The following is a 15695-nucleotide window of genomic DNA, read 5'->3' as shown; positions in this document are numbered from 1 at the left end:
CCACCAGACGCTAACCTGGTATCTAGACAATCTGCCTTTTCAAGGACGAACCTTCAGGCCTCCGTATAAATGCTCAGCCTCCTCTGCAGCCTGACCCTGCCACCTGGGCTCGGCTGTGTGCCTGTGTTGATTTGACTTGTCCTTTTGGCCTATTACCCTCTGCCAGGAATTGTTCCTGACGGTGACATTGTAAACCACCAGTATATTATAGAGCTGGAGAAACACAGCGCCTAGTGCAGGACTGGCAACCTTCCTCCTGCCAAGCAATCACTTTGAATGTTTTGGAACTGAAGAGGGCTGGTGTGAGGCAGGCGGCAATAGCTGTGTGTCCCCGGGGCAGAGGGGAGCGGTAGTGGGGGCACCCATAGAGACCATGGGCTGTGAATGCTTCCAGATTGCTCCTTAGAACTGCAGAATGGAAAGTGGTACATGCCACCCACTAGAAACGGCTTATGTCCAGGACAACCAAGACTCCAGAAGATGGTGCAGGCTGTGACCAGGGGAGGAACTGACCTGGCAGGGAGAGGAGCTGCTTAAGGAAATTGAGCCTGCCATGAGATTCACCTCCATAAACAATCCCCAGCTAGGAGATCATAACCCTGCTTTCCAAACAGAGCTGCTGTTTTCTACTGTTGCATAATTACACAGATCGCCCAACTGTTTGGGAGAGACCACACATTACTTTTCCAGTTGTGTAAATAGAAACGAGCCAGCAGCAACTAACAGAGCTCCTGGGGGTAGAAATGAGAAGAGGAGGGATGGTGAGGGATGATCCTGCTTCCAGCAGGGCAGTGGGGAGCCCACTGCCGCTGCCTTTGCCTGGAGAGCCCCTGGCAGCCTGCTCTGCACTCTGAAATCAGTGATGGGGCTGAAGGTTTTCTCCCTCTCCTCCCTTTCCAAGCTCGAGGCTTTGTAAGAACTGTATCAGTTTTGGAAATGGTAACACTTTTTCTCTGTCCCCAAAACTTGCAGATGAACAAGGGAGGCAGAGCCCTCAGCCTTCTGGAAGGTTCAGACAGGGCAACTGATGCCTGGCTCCCTCCGCCCCAGCCCCGTGGGCCTTCACATATTCCAAGCCATTCTGTAAAACCCTTCTTTTGAATGAGCGCCTCACTCATAGGCTTTCCTGGAATGTATTCAAACTCTCTCTGCACAGACGGGCTGTGGAAGCTCTGCTCATACACAGAAGCTGATGAAGCCAGCTTTTGGCCTCCACCACTTCCACATCAGGGCTGAGACACCAAGAAGGGATTTATTCCCATTCTCGCTCTTTGCAATCATCAAAACAACTGTGGTGTAGTTACTGATCACTCTTTTATGTGGGACAAGTTAGGAAATGTGTGGAAGGAAGGTAACTGGGGATGCAGTGGCTTGTCCTTCAGGGTCAGTCTCCAGCATCATACCCCAGTTCTGCCACTGTTCACTCCGGGGCCTTTTTTTTTGAGATGGAGCCTTGCTCTGTTGTCAGGCTGGAGTGCAGTGGCGCAATCTCAGCTCGCTGCAACCTCCGCCTCCCGGGTTCAAGAGATTCACCTGCCTCAGCCTCCCAAGTAGCTGAGACTACAAGCGCCCACCACCACGCCTGGTGAGGTTCTTGGTCTCGGTGCTTCTGTTTCTCCATTGACAATGTGGGGTCACGGTGAGAGGCCCTTCCTTCTCCACAGGGTGGTTATGTAGACTGGAGCGGCTGATACACATAAGCAGTTGCTATGCTATAGTTGTTCCATGTGGCTCAGCACCATGGCTCACACCTGTAATCCTAACACTTTGGGAGGCTGAGGTGGGTGGATCATTTGAGGCCAGGAGTTCGAGACCAGCCTGGCCAACATGGCGAGATCCCATCTCTACTAAAAATACAAAAACTAGCCAGGTGTGGTGGTGCATGCCTGTAATCTCAGCTACTCAGGAGGCTGAGGCAGGAGAATTACTTGCACCCGGGAGACGGAGGTTGCAGTGGGCCAAGATCGCACCACTGCATTCCAGCCTGGGTAACAGAGCAAGACTGTGTTCAAAATGATAATAACTATTACAATTGTTCCATGTGTTAATAATAATTAGCAATCACTTCTCTGGGAACCATGTAGGGGTAGGGTCAGATTTTGGTGAGATAAATCCTATATTGAGTCTCGTAGATAATGGGCACATGAGGGGGTCCTGGCGTGGTGGCTTACGCCTGGAATCCCAGCACTTTGGGAGGCTGAGGTGGGTGGATCATTTGGGAGGCAGAGGTGGGTCATTTGAGGTCAGGAGTTCGAGACCAGCCTGGCCAACACAGTGAAACCCCGTCTCTATTGGAAAAAAACCCACAAAAGTTAGCCAGGCGTGGTGGTGGCTACCTGTAATCCCAGCCACTCGGGAGGCTGAGGCAGGAGAATCACTTGAACCAGTGGACTGTCAAGAGATGTAGGCTGCAGTGAGCCAAGATCGCGCCATTGCACTCCAGCCTGGGCGACCGAGTGAGACTCTGTCTCAAAAAAAAAAAAAAAAAAAAGATAATGGGCACATAACAATTATTTCTCACTACAGAGTGCTTTGTCTCTATGAAAACAAGGGTTGTGAAGTGCCCTGTATGGAGTCTGGATGCAAAAAGTAACTTATAAATATTCATTTACTCTGCCTTCAAGAGAAGGGAGCTGAGGAACCTATTTTACTTCATAGATAAAATTTGTTGGAAAAAAAATCTAAAAACAGATTTTCAATTTCTGAATGTTACAAATTTCTGTAACATTATAAATGGACCTTTTTACTTTCACCTATCGATTTTCTGACTATAATTAAGTTATTTACCATTTGCATATATAGGGGGTCTGCAAAACTCTTATGATTATATGATTGTTTAATGTCTAGATCTTAACATTCTACAGATGAAAAATGTCTGGAGCAAAAACCCTTACCTGAACTCTAGTAGAAGGTGCTCTTCGGCTTGATGACATTCCTGTCTCAGTACAGCACCCACACTTCCAGATCTGCAGTGGAGGGAGTCAGCGAGGAGCTGACCAGCCCAGGGCTGACCTGCTCACACCAGGCAATTGCACGCACCTCTGCATTTAGACTGCTCGCTATCACAGGGCCGCTTCTGACCACTCAGGGAGAGCGAGGCGTGGACAAACCTTCGCCTTGCCTGAGACCAGATTCAGTCTTTGCTCCCTGGATGCAATTGTTCTGAGGGCCACATTCCTCTGCTCACTCGTTTGATTGAGCAAGGAAAGACACTTACACTCAGGACAGATCATCTGAGGATGCTGGAAAGGTTAAGGACCTTCCTAGAGGGCACTCGCTGTGTGTCTCTGGTTAGGTTGGCAGTGACATCCACTCTGAGATGGCATGATCAGTAAACACACCACTTGGGGTGGATGTGTTTGAGAACGTGTGTACAGCAGATTCAAATGACTGTCCTAGGCTCTGGGACCCCCAAAAGCAAGTGTCCTTGAAAATGACTTAGGTGCTTAGATCTACATACGTGACACTGTGCTGAGTGTCCCTGTACAGGCCTGTACATGGCTTTAAAGTAGTACATGGCCGGTGTGGCATAAAGCATACAGAGATAATTAAAGCAAATGCGTACTTCATGCTTCATGTCTGTATTTTTACTTCATATTTGTAACTTGCTAAGTTGCAATAAGAAAATACTACAGGCAAGATGTGGCGGCTCAGGCCTGTAATCCCAGCACTTCGAGAGGCAAGGTGGGTGGATCACCTGAGGTCAGGAGTTTGAGACCAGCCTGACCAATATAGTGAAACCCCGTCTCTACTAAAAATACAAAAATTAGCCAGGTGTGGTGGTGGGCTCCTATAGTCTCAGCCACTCGGGAGGTTGAGACAGGAGAATTGCTTGAACCCGGGAGGTGGAGGTTGCAGTGAGCTGAGACTATGCCACTGCACTCTAGCCTCAGTGACACAGTGAGACTCTGCCTTAAAAAAAGAAAAAAAGAAAAAAAGAAAAGAAAATACTGCAGACCGGGAAGCTTGAACAGTAGAAGTTTATTCTCAGTTTTGGAGGTTGAAAATGTGAGATCCAGGTATGGGCCAAGTTGGTTTCTTCTGGGGCCTGTTTCCTGGGCTTATAGATGCCACCTTCCCCAGGTGTTGTCCCTCTGTGTGTATCTGTGTCCTAACGTCCTCTTGTTTTAAAGACACCAATCAGATTAGATTAGGGCCCATGCTAATGACCTCATTCAACTTTAATTACCTCCTTATTTTTATTTATTTATTTATTTAGTTAGTTAGTTAGTTAGCTTTGAGACAGAGTCTCACTCTGTCACCAGGCTGGAGCGCAGTGGCACAATCTTGGCTCACTGCAACCTTCGCCTCCTGGGTTCAAGCAATTCTCCTGCCTCAGCCTCCTGAGTAACTGGGACTACAGGCGTGCCCCACCACGCCTGGCTAATTTTTTGTATTTTAGTAGAGACGGAGTTTCACCGTGTTGGTCAGCCTGATCTCTATCTCCAGACCTCATGATCTGCTGCCTCAGTCTCCCAAAATGCTGGGATTACAGCATTTTGTGAGCCACCACGCCTGGCCTTAATTACCTCTTCAAAGATCCTATCTCACATTCAGTCACATACGAAGGCACTGTGGTTGGGACTTCAACCTCAGGATTTGAGGAGTTGCATCTCAGCCCATGGCAATCTTCCAGGTTTCTTTTTCTTTATAAAACACCGTTTATACATTTAGAAAGTTTTTTGGTTTGTTTGTTTGTTTGTTTTTGAGACGGAGTTTGGTCTGTCACCAAGGCTGGAGTGCAGTGGCACAATCTCGGCTCTCTGCAACCTCCACCTCCCAGGCTCAAGCAATTCTCCTGTCTTAGCCACTGGAGTAACCAGGATTATGGGCGCGTGCCACCACTGTTGGCTAATTTTTGTATTTTTAGTAGAGACAAGGTTTCACCATGCTGGCCAGGTTGGTCTTGAACTCCTGACTTCATGATCCACCCACCTTGGCCTCCCAAAGTGCTGGGATTACAGGCATGAGCCACCATGCCCAGCCAAATTTACAAAGTTCATAAGAACATGACAGACAAGAGGAGCCTGGGGAGAAATCCGAGGCTAGCGGTCTCCATCTTAATCAGAGATAGGCTTTACCTGCAGGTGTTGACTGTCTGACCACCGCAACTGTGACCAGTCAGCGCCAGTGGCCCAGGCTTGTCCAAATTCAGCCAGAAGACCAACAGCCAGCAGAGAATGAAGCTGACTCACCCGGTCACGGTGCTGCTGCCAATGCTTCTGCTCCAGCCTCTAGGGTCTTCCCTCACCCCACTCCTGCCACAGAGCCCTCTTAATTTTTGTACTTTTGACAAACCCTGCCCTACTGCCCCCAGACCCCAGATTGCACTGGCTCCTCAGTGCCTTCCTGGTGTACCCTGAACTCACTGCACCAGCCTGTCCACCCAGGCAAAGATGCCATACCAGGCCCTCAGCCCTAATGCCATTTGACTTTACACCCAATATTGGAGAAAGCAGGCTCTTTGCTCAATGTTTAATTTCTTAGTTGAAATTCCCAAACGTTCACTCCATTGCAGCACACAGGATGAAGGGCCCAGGGTTGTGAGTGCGTTTACCCTTTAACTTTTACCAGAGTACAGGCATCAACAGGAAAGGCGGTGAGAACCCCATCACTGGAGACATCGCTTTGCCTCTGCTGTTTCTTTCTTTCTCCTTCTTCCCTCCCTCCCTCCCTCCCTTCCTTCCTTCCTTTCTTCTTCTTTCTTTCTCTTTTTTTGGCCAGGATGCTCTCAATCTCCTGACCTCGTGATCCACCTGCCTCAGCCTCCCAAAGTACTGGGATTACAGGTGTGTGCCACCACGCCCATCCTGTTTCGTTACTTTCTAAGTAAATCACCATCAGCTTCAGCAGTCTATTACAGGTAACAAATGGCTCTTCCTGAACGCATGTTGAGGACACTTTGAAGAGGTCTGGATCCCAGCTCCTTAATCACGTATATGGAGTGGAGGTGTGCTGTTTACTATAGGGCCTCACCAGGCTGACTTTCTGCAGAGTTTACAGACTGACTCGCATGAAAAAGTTGGAAGGCTCACCCCAGAAAGGAATGTTGGCAAGAGAAGTTATTTACTTAGAGGTTGAACTCTAGTTTGGTCTTTGGGACTTTCCATGCTATTTGAAAGAATTCTGGCATCCCAACTATGTGGCAAGGGCTGACCAGGGTGAAAAACCTGCTTTATGTCACTTTAATTTGGAGAAATGAAATTACTTTCCTTGGAAACAGTATCCACAGTTAAGTCAAGGAGGGAGGGCGGGGGTTGGAGAAGGTTTCACAGGGATAGCAACATCCCGAACATCACTTCTGTAATCTTCGAGGCGAGGTATTTAGATGTCAACAGGTCCAATACTGCAAGAACATATCATTCACTCATTTATTTGAGACAAGTCCTGCTCTGTCACTCAAGCTGAAGAGCAGTGGTGCGATCTTGGCTCACAGTAACCTCTGCCTCACAGTCTCAAGTGATCTTCCTGTCTCAGCTTCCTGAGTAGCTTGGGCTAGTGGCATGAGGATGTCTCTGCATATTTTGTGGAGGATGTTTCTACATTTTTTGTAGAGACGGAGGTCTCACTATATTGCCCAGGCTGGTCTTGAGCTCCTGGGCTCAACCTATCTGCCCACCGCAGTCTCCCAAAGTGTTGGGATTAGAGGTGTGAGTCACTGTGCCCAGTCGAATATATAATTTAAGTAATTGGCAAGCAGTATGGGTTTTTCACATCATGAAAGTAATATAACCCTATGGTGGGAAACTAGAAAATGAAAGAAAAGTCTAAGGTGCGTTAACAATTGCCAGTAATTCTACCCCCAAGAGACAATCCTGATTGTAACCATTAACACGTCTCCAGACTGGAGTGCAATGATGCGATCCCGGTGTGTCCAGAATTTATTCCTTCTGGTGGGTTCTTGGTCTTGCTGACTTCAAGAATGAAGCCGCAGAACCTCGTGGTGAGTGTTAAAACTCTTAAAGATGGTGTGTCCGGAGTTTGTTCCTTCAGATGTTCAGATATGTCTGGAATTTCTTCCTTCCGGTGGGTTTGTGGTCTTGCTGACTTCAGGAATGAAGCCCCAGACCTTTGCAGTGAGTGTTACAGCTCTTAAAGGTGGCACATACGGAGTTGTTTGTTCCTCCTGGTGGGTTTGTGGTCTCACTGACTCCAGGAATGAAGCCACAGACCCTTGTGGTGAGTGTTACAGCTCATAAAGATAGTGTGGACCCAAAGAGTGAGCAGCAACAAGATTTATTGTAAAGAGCAAAAGAACAAAGCTTCCACAGCGTGGAAGGGGACCTGAGCAGGTTGCCGCTGCTGGCATGGCCAACTTTTATTCCCTTATTTGGCCCTGCCCACATCCTGCTGATTGGTCCATTTTACAGAGCACTGATTGGCCCATTTGACAGAGCTCTGGTTGGTCCATTTTACAATGTGCTGATTGGTGTGTTTACAATCCTTTAGCTAGACACAGTGCTGATTGGTGTGTTTTTACAGAGTGCCGATTGGTGCATTTACAATCCTTTAGCTAGACACAGAGTGCTGACTGGCGCATTTTTACAGAGTGCCGATTGGTGCATTTACAATCCTTTTGCTAGACACAGAGTGCTGATTGGTGCGTTTTTACAAAGTGCTGATTGGTGCATTTACAATCCTTTAGCTAGACACAGAGTGCTGATTGGTGCATTTACAATCCTTTAGCTTGGAGAAAAGTTCTCCAAGTCCCCACTTGACCCAGAAAGTCCAACTGGCTTCACCTGTCACAGGCTCACTGCAACCTCTGCCTCCTGGGTTCAAGTGATTCTCCTGCCTCAGCCTCCTGTGTAGCTGGGACCACAGGCGTGCATCACCACGCCTGGCTAATTTTTGTATTTTTAGTAGAAATGGGGTTTCACCATGTTGGCCAGGATGATCTTGATCTCCTGACCTTGTGATCTGCCCACCTCGGCCTCCCAAAGTGCTGGGATTACAAGTGTGAGCCACCACATCTGGCCCCCAAGTTTCCTTCTAAGCATGTTTTTATGTATGTAAGCATGTCTTTTCTGCATAACTTTAGATTATTTGAGCAAAATCTTCTGCTAAGAAAAATTTTTGAAGCCATCATTTTATTTTATTTTTCCTGAGACAGAGTATTGCTCTGTCTCCCAAGCTGGAGTGTAGTGAAACAATCTCTGCTCACTGCAACCTCCCCCTCCAGGATTCAAGTGATTCTCCCACCTCAGCCTCCTGAGTAGCTGGGACTACAGGCATGTGCCACCATGCCCAGCTAATCTTTGTATTTTTTTTTTTTTTTTAAGTAGAGATGGGGTTTCACCATGTTAGCCAAGCAAGCTGGTCTCGAACTCCTAACCTCAGGTGATCCGCCCACCTTGGCCTCCCAAAGTGTTGTGATTACAGGCGTGAGCCACTGTGCCCGGCCTGAAGCCATCATTTACACTGTGCCAATCCCATGCAGATTGAGTTCAAACCTGCCCTCTTAGAGTTCCTGTTTTACTCCCTGGGAAATGGGAACAATTATAGTTCCTGTCTCAATAGGCTATGTCTTAGACTGTTTGTGCTGCTATAACAAGAAACCAGAGACTGAATAATTTATGAAGAGCAGAAATGTATTTTATCACAGTTCTAGAGGCTGAAAAGTCCAAGATTAAGGTGCCGGCAGGTTCAGTGCCTGGTGAGAACCTGCTCTCCTCTTCCAAAATGGCGTCTTATTGCTGCATACAACCAAGGGGAGGAACATGGTGTCCTTACAAGGTGGGAGGAACCAAAGGGGCCAACCAGGGAACTTATTCCCTCCACCAGACCTTTTCCTAAGGGCGTCTAATCCCATCAGGTTGGCAGAGCCTTCATGACTCAATCACCTCCCAATTAGGCCACACCTCTTCACACTGTTGCATTGGGGATTACATTTCAACATGAGTTTTAGAGGGGACACAGCTATTCAAAACCACAGCAGGCTGTTCGTTTAAAACACAGAAACTGCTCCCTGACCATAGTGTCCTCAGGAAATGTTTTCTGATTGTCATATTTCTCATAATTATAAACAATGCTGCCATGAACATTTTGCACCTAAACCTCAGATTGTCTCTCTGATAATCTCCTTGGAATTGAATCCTGGCTGTAGTTTTACCAGGGTCTCACAGAGAATTCAAAGTAGAAACTGACCTCCACCCTGACTCTCCCGAGGCAACTTCTGTTGCAACTTACAGAGTCCATGCCCCTCTCTGACACCTCTTCTGGGCAAGATGTAAGAATGCAGGACCTCCGCACAGGAGCAGGTGGGGTCTGTCAACCTCTAACAGGGTGAATTTTGCTTTGTCAAATGTGTGCTGGGCAGGATCTGCCATCGGTTGGGCCTCGGTTTGTCGTCAGAGGGTCTCTCCATGATAGGAAGCTTCACGATGTTTTCCACCAGCTGGTTCTGAATCACACAGGTGGTGACACGACTGATTTTGGCAGAGGTCTCAAAATGCAGCTCAGATGTCACCATCTCCATGGGGACATCCCTAAACCCCTTTCAGTGTCAGTCATTACCTCCTCCAGGGCACCCTACACCTATGTTTTACTTTGCATATCACAATATGCTTCTTTATTTATATGGCCCTCTCCTCCCCTGGCTGATGTCTTCCCCCATGCATTGGTGTGAATCACCTTCCCCCGGTGCACTGTGTTAATGTACACACTTAACAGATTTCTTGGGCAAGGCTGTGAACCCCACCATTCCAGGACAGGCAGCATCCACACTCTATTCTATGTGAATCACGCTTTCTGGGGTTGGACAACATAGGGTAGCACTGATTTTAGTGCTCATTAAACTATTTGTTAAACTAATGTGAAATTGCAGAGAAATCTTCGCTCTTCACCATGAGGGTGGAAGTTAAAGTCAAGACCCATTCAAGAGGAAAGGCCCTGGTGAATTACAACCACTTCCCCTTCTTAATTTCAGTCAACAGTTTTACACTGTGACCAAGGGGGCACAAAAGTAATATCCCTTTCCTGAAGGTCTGCCGGACTTATCATTGCATCCCTTGGAAGGGGACATTCAGAAGTGTGGTTTTGAGATGTCAATGTTTAATCACTGTTAAGAGTTAATGTGGCCTCAGCAGTAAAAACACAGGCCCTGCTCCAAGCTGAGCCCGGGGTGAATGGTCAGAAAACAAGTCAGGGAAGACACTGGTGGAGGAGGAAGGAGCTTGCTCTGACCCGGAGAAAGAACTCAGTGCCCGTCTTGGCTCAGCACCCTGTCCTGCAGCCCCAGTTTTCTCACCTGTGAATCATGCCAATAGAACCGTAGATTAGTAGTCTTCAGATTTTATTTATTTATTTATTTTATTATTATTATTTTTTGAGATGGAATCTCGCTCTGTGGCCCAGGCTGGAGTGCAGTGGCGTGATCTCAACTCGTTGCAAGCTCTGCGTCGTGGGTTCATGCCATTCTCCTGCCTCAGCCCCCTGAGTAGCTGGAACTACAGGCGCCCACCACCACACCCAGCTAATTTTTTGTATTTTTTAGTAGAGACGGGGTTTCGCCGTGTTAAGATGGTCTCGATCTCCTGACCTTGTGATCTGCCCACCTCAGCCTCCCAAAGTGCTGGGATTACAGGTGTGAGCCACTGCGCTCGGCGGTTTTCAGACTTGTTTAAAGACATAGTAGCTCATTATGTTGCTGGAATGCAGCTGAAACGGGAAAGGTTCCCTTGTCCTCTTCGCAGGGCATGTGATGGGGATGTGGCTCATTTCTTTGGTGTCCCACTGCTCAAACCTCTAGGGGAGCATACAGACAGGCAGGCTGTGGGGCTCCGACCCCATGGCAGTGTGTAGGGGTGAATGTTTACAGCTTCGGAAGCCCCAGTGAGCATGAGTTACAGGGTGGTCTTTTAGTTTGCCATCCATAGGCAGCTTATGTTAGTCAGCTCAATTAGACGCTCTACCTTGTCGCAAGGACAGAGGGCTTTCTGTATCCCTGGGTTTCTTGCCTTGGTGTACTAGAAGAATCAGATCACACATGGGCTTGGAGAATGAGTGCAAGGTTTTATTAAGTGGAAGTAGCTCTCAGCAGACGGGAGAGCCAGAAGGGAGATCATTTTCTCCTGCAGTCGGGCCACTCAGCAGCCCGGGCTCTCCTCAGACTGCCCCAGCCAAACTCCATGTCATCACACCAGTTGATGGCCTGCGGGCATGCCGGTGCCTGTCAGCGTGCTCTTCTGCCTGCGTGCTCTCAACGATCAGCTGCTCATGTCTTCTTCCACCTATGTGTTCCTCAAAACGTCCAGTCGCTTGTGTGTATCTGCCTTGTTAGGGTCTTGGGTTTTTATAAGCCCAGGATGGGGGCGTGGTGGGCCAGGGTGGTCTTGGAAACTGCAGCATTTGGACGTGAAGGCAGAAGTGCCTGTCCTCACCTAGGTCCATGCGGGTGAAGCCCTAGTCAGGAACCTGCCTTCCTCTACCCAGCACTTCCCTTCCCCGCTTCTGTATCATTTAAAGGGACCATGCTCTTCCCTTCCCAGCACTCCCTTATCATTTCCCCCCTCTGAAGAGGTATATCTAACTGCCGCTAGCATATGGACGATGACCGGTCTTAGCTGTTTCCTGTTGCCAGGGGCGTTGTTTTGGGGAAAACGGCAGTCAGACTCCTCCCGGAGGTCTATCTGAGGGTTCCTAGCAAAGGGCAGCCATCGTTCGAGGCTCCAGTTGCTTGACTGTTTGGAGTTTGAGGGTTTCTAGGCATGAGAGAAAAAAACAAGTTTTATAAGGTTAAGAATGCATGGGTTAAATATGTGTATTATACAAGGAAAGAATTGAGTGCCAAAGATTACCGAGACAAGGAGTAAAATATACTAACAACAACATTGTACTCCAAGCTGTTTCACCCTGGTGAAAGAAATTGAACCTTGTATGGGAGCAGATAAACTTTAGAAGAGAGATAGCTGTTCTTGTCATATCCTTAGCAATTTATAGGTGCACCCTGGGAATATCTATATCTCCACTCTGTTTCCTAGGCCTCCCTTTCTCTATTATGAAAGACTGAGGTAGCCACTTTCAGGAGGTCTTCCTATATACTATATGGTCCCAGGGCCCATTTTTGCAACTTCCTCCTGATGTCAGGGGAAGCCTGTGTAATAAATTTATCCTTTAGGATTAGCTGTCCCTTGACTGAATCAGGAGATAGAGAGATATGCTTTACCAACGCCTCTCTTAGCCTTTCCAGGAAGGCAGTGGGATTTTCATCAAATCTCTGGTCGATCATGGACAACTTAGTATAATTCAGAGTCCTACGTAAGCCCTCCATTACACACACCTGAAAGTGTCTCCTCTTCCCATCTTCCATCTTGTCATTGGGATCCCATTTAGGGTCATTCACTGGTACTGCTTCTCTTCAGGTTGGATAATGTTCACCCCCTTCCCTGATGCTATATGTGATACAAAGCTCATCCCCAAATCTCTCTGCTGCTTGCAGAGCGACCTGTTTCTCAGTGTCCATCAGGGTCTGATTCAAAAGTAACATAACATCTCTCCAGGAGAGTTCAAATATTTGGGTGAAATTCTGGAAAGCCTCTATTTATCTATCAGGGTCATCTGAAAACTTGCAAAGATTCCCCTCAATTTACTTTAAGTCCCATGGGGAGAAAGGGACCTGGACCTTACTGGGCCCAAATTCACTGGGCATTTGTTGGAGGGGCAAAAGTGAGACTGGGGCTTGTTTAGGGGAAGGATTTTTAGGAGGGGCAAGTGAGAGGCTGAAGCTGTGGAAGGAAGTAGGGGTGGACTTGGAGGAGCAGGACTTGAGGGAGCTGGCTTCTCTGCTTGGGGTGCCGCTGGCACTCGTACCTTTACTTCCCTGGGTTTGCCCCTTGCATCCTTCCTTGAGATGGCAAATAGGAAGGCTGGATCAATCCTACACTGTCGGCAAAGGTTCTTGCAAGGTATAGAAAGACTGCACATATGGGGCCTCAGACTACCTGCCCTCACATCTACAGAAAAGTTCCAACTGCCAGATTGTATTGAAATGAATGGTTCCTCCCGGAAGCCAAGCCAGTCCTTCCTGTGAATCGTAATTTGGCCAAACCTTTGTGCAGAGGGATATGAGACACTTTTCCTCCAGACTCTGAGGGTCAAAGCAGTTCCAGTGGTTCAGGGTACACTCCAGAGGAGTATAAGCTGGGAGTGGTGAACAGAACTGGTTGCCCATTCTGAAAGACAGGGAATAGAGGTGTCTCTCATTCCCTTCCTTCTCTCCGCAAAAACTCAGGGTGTGATCGAGAGAGAAAGCGAGCATCCTCCCTTCACTCTCCACCCTTTATCCCTGAGCCCCGGCAACCTTGGCAGGTGCCAGTCATGGGTATCGGTGTGGTATGTATCCAGGAAGCAGGGAAAACCTGGAGAACAAGAATTAACTGCCCTCACCTACACCTCCCTTTCTCCCTGCTGTCGGTAAACTGAGTTCCCTGGGCCTGTTTATGCCATGAAGCCTGGCCTCCTTCCATGGAGTGTGGGGGTTTAGTCAGCTGGAATTGGTCCTGCCCATTTACACTGTGTCTGTTGCCTGGCTTTGGATCCCTCAGACCTGGATTTCTTTCTAGGGCCTCTGCCTGAAGCTTGGAATCCAGTTTGGGACTGAAAAGATATTATTTATTTGTTTGTTTGTTTGTTTGTTTACAGACAGAGTCTTGCTCTGTTGTCCAGGCTGGAGTGCAGTGGCGCAATCTCAGCTCACTGCAAACTCCGCCTCCTGGGTTCATGCCATTCTCCTGCCTCAGCCTCCCTAGTAGCTGGGACTACAGGCACCCGCCACCACGCCCAGCTAATTATTTTTGTATTTTTAGTAGAGACGGGGTTTCACGGTGTTAGCCAGGATGGTCTCAATCTCCTGATCTCGTGATCTGCCCGCCTTGGCCTCCCAAAGTGCTGGGATTACAGGGTTGAGCCACCGCGCCCAGCCTGAAAAGACATTTTAGAGGCTATTTGTGTTTAGAGTATCTCAAATGTTCCCTGTCAAATTTGCAATTCTCAGCCAGCAAAGGCTGTTCCTCTGTTAACTTCCCTATCAGAAACAGAGTGGGGGTTGGAGGAGGGGCACTCTCACTTAGAAAAGAAAAAAGAGAAAAACAATTTAAGGGGAAAAAAGTAAAGATTCTGGGGGAAGAACCTCTTGCTTAGTACAACTGGGTCTTTCTCTTCCTTATATCTTTCCCCCAGTTCAGACCAGGTCTAATTCCTTGGCCAGGGAAAGAAAGAAAGTGCCCATCCGTTGGCCCTATGGGATTGCAGCTACTGTGGGTTCAGGGCTACTGTCACCGCTTTCTCCCGCACCCACTCATGGCTGTTGGGCTTGGTCTTTGCCTGCTGCGGGCACACCTAAGTGCCTGAACTGGGAGGGAAAAGGGTAAGGAGAGGTGCCCTTAGCACTGCATGCCTGTGCCTGTCAAGGTGGAGGCATACATGGCACCTCTAGGAACAACTGGTCTGATTTGCACCTTTGATGGCTGAGCCTAATGGTCATTTTACTTAGTAACATTGCTGCAGCCTGCAGCAAAACTCTTAACATTATAAAGGAAGAGATAAGAGCCATTTTGAGCTGCATGAGAGAAAAAAAAAAGTCTGGGGGTTTCAAATAGCCAGTTAGGGCTCAGTTTCTGAAGGGAATCAGTTTCATACCTGCAGGAAAGAGAGAGATGGCAGGGTTTTGGAAGACAGGCAGATCCGATAGTTTCACATTTGTTTACACTCACATTCCAGGATCCTGGGGGAGCCCCCAGTTGAAATGGGAAAAGTTCCCTTGCTCCCCTTGCAGGGAGAGTGATGGGGGTGTGACTCACTTCTTCAGCGCCCAGCTGCTCAAACTTCTAGGGGAGCATACAGACGGGCAGGCTGTGGGGCTCTGACCCCCTGGCAATGTCTAGGGATGAATGTTTACAGCTGCTGAAGCCCCATGTTACGGGGTGTTCTTTTAGTCTGCCGTCTATGGGCAGCTTGTGTTAGTCAGCTCAATTAGACCCTCCACCTTGTCCCAAGGACAGAGGGCTTTCTGTACCCCAGGGTTTCTTGCCGTGATGTACTGGAAGAATCAGATCACACATGGGCTTGGAGAATGAGTGCAAGGTGTTATTGAGTGGAAGTAGCTCTCAGCAGACGGGGGAGCCAGAGGGAGATCGTTTTCCCCTGGAGTCTGGCCGCTTGGCAGCCTGGGCTCTCTTCCAGCTGCCCCAGTCAAACTCCATGTGGTTCTGCTAGTTGTTGGCCTGCTTGTGTGCTGGCCTGTCAGTGTGCTCTTCCTTTGGCGTGCTCTTGACAACCAGCCACTTGTGTCTTCTTCCACCAATGTATTCCTCACAATGTCCAGCCGCTTGTGTGTCTTTGCCTTGCTAGGGTCTTGGGTTTTTATAGACTCAAGATGGGGGCATCGTAGGCCAGGGTGATCTTGGAAAATGCAATATTTAGGCATGAAGGCAGAAGTGCCTGTCTTCACCTAGGTCTGTGGGGTTGGAGCCCTAGCCAGGGACCGCACCCTCTCAAGTAGCTAGTACCACAGGTGCATGCCACCATGCCCTGATAGTTTTTAGTTTGTTTATTTTATTTTTTGTAAAGATGAGGTCTCACTATGTTGCCCAGGCTGGTCTTGAGAACTCTTGGCCTCAAGCAGCCCTTCAGTCTCGGCATCCTCAAGTGGCTGGATCTCATATATCTATATATATATCTATATATATATATATATA

This window comes from Mandrillus leucophaeus, unplaced genomic scaffold (genome assembly GCF_000951045.1).
Source record: "Mandrillus leucophaeus isolate KB7577 unplaced genomic scaffold, Mleu.le_1.0 Scaffold517, whole genome shotgun sequence".
Taxonomy (NCBI): Eukaryota; Metazoa; Chordata; class Mammalia; order Primates; family Cercopithecidae; genus Mandrillus; species Mandrillus leucophaeus.
The sequence above is the reverse complement of the archived record's forward strand: the minus strand, read 5'-3'. Positions refer to the sequence as shown.